We start from the raw sequence: 4,016 nt of genomic DNA on the forward strand, positions 1-4,016 counted from the left end.
CAGCTGTGTGGGAACTGAATTTTTCCTGACCTCAGCCTCCCAATGGTAGGTGAGTAACACTGTGTACAGGTATTGGTTGAGATGGCGTCTTGTGCATTTTTCGCCAGGGCTGACCTCACACCTCTATCTGTCCATCTCAGCCTCCCAGTAGCTAGAATTACATGTGTGAGCCACAGGTAACCAGCTGGTAATGATTTATTTTGGTTCAGGTTTTAAAGGTTCCAGTTCATGATTGGGTATACCTAGTGCCTTTAGGCCTCTGGTGGGTGACATCACATCAGGCAGGAGTGTCTGGCAGAGCAAAACTACTCACTTTATGGCAAGGAAACAAAAAGAGAGAGAAGACACTGGGTTCCCACCATCCCTCCTGAGGGCACACTTTCAATGATCTAAGACCTCCCAATTTGCCCCACCTCTTCAGGTTTCTACCACCTCCCAACAGTCCCAAGTTGGAGACCAAGTCTTTAACACATGGGCCTTTGGGGGACATTCCAGATTCAAATTATGCACAGGTATACAGATTCAGCTAGTCTCTTTTATGAAATGATGATGGTGATAAAAGATTAAAAAGTTGTAGTTTTATTAAAATCCTTGTTTGCTTCCCCTCACCAAAGACTGTCCACCCTGGAGGTTCTCAAAAATGGTTTCTTACATTTCACTGTCTGTGAAATGAACAAATTGAGGCATAGTGGGAAACTGATCAATGATCCAGAACATTTAAATATTCACACTTCCAAATTCAAGCTCACCTTAATCCCTCTAAATCATCCCTCTCCAGACTCTTCATTACTTCAAACGTCTTTTTACTCTGCTGGGAATATTCTTCCACTTTTACTTCCTGATAAAACCCATTTTCTTGAGGAAGTCTCTCCAATTAACCTCAGCACTCTTGGATTTATGATCTTTGCCCTGTGACTTGCAGGCTTCCTGAGTGTGTTGAGGAAAGCACGTGCATTATGTCTTCACAATGACACTGCAGACAATGTTACTGGTTGAACCCCTTTGGGAGTTAGCAGGAAGAATGAACTGTCCCTAAGAGATTTATTATTTCTTATCTGTACTTAAGTACCTATTAACAAGATCAACAATGGAAGAAGTGATGAGAGAAAAAAAACCCAACCAAAATTTAGCAAGAAAAAAAAAAACAAAATTTAGCAAGAATTTTCTCTATAAAACAGCAATATAGAGCAGTGGTTCTCAAAGTGTGGCCCGGGGACACCTCGAGTTCCCAAGGCTCTTTCAGGAAGTCTGGCTCTACCTATGGGATAAGACAGCATGATGTCTTACAGGAAGTTCTCTGCTCCCAGACATGGGTCGGTGGGCTTCCTGCCACAGAAGCACAGCAGCAGGCATCGGGGAAGGTGAAGAGCTTCACCGAGGATGACCTGTTCATCTCACAGTCTTTCTGGGCTACAAGACAGGCACGACTCACATTGTGCAGGAAGTGGATAGGCCAGAATTCAAGGCGAACAAGAAGGAAGTGGGGGAGGCTCTGACCATTGTGGAGACACCACCCATGGTGGTTGCAGACCACCATATTTCCTATGTGGAAATTCCTCAAGGTCTCAGGACCTTCATGACCATCTTCACTGAGCACCTCAGTGATGAGTGCAAAAGGTGCTCTTCCATTAGAACTGGCACAAATCTAAGAAAAAGGACTTCACCAAATATTGCAAGAAATAACAAGATGACATGGGCAAGAAGCAACTGGGAAGGACTTCAGCAGCATAAAGTACTGCCAGGTGACCCGTATTATCACCTGCACCCAGATGAGCCTCCTTTCTCTCCATCAGAAGAAGGCCCACCTCAGGGAGATTCAGATGAAAGGGGTTTGGGCGGAGTGGGGGGGGGGGGCGGGGAACTGGGCCCGGGATTGGCTGGAGCAGCAGATCCCTGGGAGCCAGGTGTTTGGGCAGGATAAGATGATTAATGTCATTGGAGTAACCGACAGCAAAGACTACAAAGGGGTCACCAGTTCCCTGGCACACTAAGAAGCTGCTTCACAAGACTCACCAAGGATTACGTAAAATTACCTGTATTGGAGCCTGGCACCCTGCCCTTATGGCCTTCTCTGTGGCCAGGGCTAGGCAAAAAAGGCTGTCATCATTGCACTGAGATCAACAAGGTCTGTAAGATTAGTCAGGGCTACCTAGTCAAGGACCAAAAACTAATCAAGATCTGTGCCTCCACTGATTACCAACTGCCTGACAAGAGCATCAATCCACTGGTGGCTTTGCTCATTATGGTGACGTGAACAATGACCTCGTCATGCTGAGAGGCTGTGTAGTCTCTCCACAAGTCCTTGCTAGTACAGACCAAATGGCAGGCTCTGGAGAAGATCGACCTGAAGTTCATTGACACTACCTCTAAGTTTGGCCATGCTCCTTCCAGCCTATGGAGCAGAAGAAAGCACTCATGGGACCACTTAAGAAAGAAATGATTGCAAGGAAGAAGGTGCTTAATGTCACAAGCACACTGTGTAGATGGTGGTGTCTTAATAAAAGTTTTTTTTCCAGTGGGAGAAAAAAGGTCTGAAAGGCCAAACTATTCTCATAATGCTAAGAAGTTATTTGATTTTTCACTTCTTGCTCATAAGTACACAGTGGACTTTTCTACAGGCAATATTGCAATAAAGTGATGACATTATTGTTTTGACAGCTACTGGAATATGTGCTGTGTGTTCTTGTGTTTCCTAGAATTTTCTAAGGTAAGTTCTTAGGGTTTTCAATAACTTTTTAGATGGTAAAGGTATCTTGAGACATAAACAGAATTGAGAAGTTCTGACATAGAGTGAGAGAAATTAGGCAGAGGGCATGTTTACTTCAAAACAAAACAAAATACAACAAAAGTAAGTTTTCCTCATTCTCCTTCATATACCCTACTGATTAACCCACTCTCTAATTGGAATTTTCTAGTATATTTGAAGAAAAGATGTGAAGGAAGTATAAGAAGGTAGCTAATTTAAGTAGGTAGAGAAATATCTGGGACAAAACATGGCTTTGTTGCTGACTGATAAATTTCATTCCAGATAATAAGCAAGAATTCTCAATTTTACCAGCAAATTCCTGTTCTTTAGCTCTAACAATGCTATTAAATTTATAGGATCTCCAGTTGAATTACAGGGGGAAAACTGTGTTAATGTCTCTCTCTAAAACATCTTTTAAATCCCCCTCATACTTATTTTTTGCAGATAAGAACATTGTGCTCATGAGTCAAAATTATAGGTTCAAAATTAGCCTTGATCTGCTTCCTAAGGGTAGGGCCTCACTTCTTGCCATTGCCACTTCCTTCAAAATCTCTCACATACCTACCTATCAAGGGGGTCCAGGTGACATACTAATGCTACATCAACACAAAAGACAAATGTGTTTTTTACTGGAATAACAATGTAAAGTACATGGCTGTGTTCAGACAAATAATTTTAAATACTTTGGAGAAGTTAAATATGTAAAACTATTTATGTAAAACTAGGCTTTCCTTTCCAGGATCTGAGTATGCTTTTGGATATATATATATATATATATATATATATATATATATATATACATATATATATATATATATATATATATATATATATACATATATATATATACATTATGTTATGGCAGAAAAAAGATTAAATTTACTAGGACATTCAGACAGTTCCTTGGAAATCACAAGACAGCCAAATTTTAATTATTTATGGTTATAGGAGGCAAAGACTATTATCAACTAACCTACACAATAATTAAATAATGTTGCTGAAGCAATTTCAACTTAGAGCAAATTTTTTAAAGAAATATAGACTAGCCAGTATTCTGCATATACAATACAATATACAGAATAATTAGTATATTGTGGACCTGTCCTCTAAGTTAGATACTATCAATAATTATGACTGAGGACCTATAAGAGGCAGCAAGAAAAGTAAACTGGGAAGAAAAAGCAAAATCTGTTTTTTGTTTGTGTTTTCCTTAACAATCATAAACTAACCCATCAAATAGCTGACATCTAGCTTTACAGAAACTAATTCT

General features: G+C 40.3%; 1 pseudogene; it reads left to right on the forward strand.

Annotated features, from left to right (window-relative positions):
* Positions 1-1,278: 1,278 nt before the first annotated feature.
* LOC109676928 (large ribosomal subunit protein uL3 pseudogene) lies at positions 1,279-2,590 on the forward strand (annotated as a pseudogene).
* Positions 2,591-4,016: the final 1,426 nt, after the last annotated feature.

The sequence above is a fragment of the Castor canadensis genome, chromosome 11, assembly GCF_047511655.1.
Source record: "Castor canadensis chromosome 11, mCasCan1.hap1v2, whole genome shotgun sequence".
Lineage (NCBI taxonomy): Eukaryota > Metazoa > Chordata > Mammalia > Rodentia > Castoridae > Castor > Castor canadensis.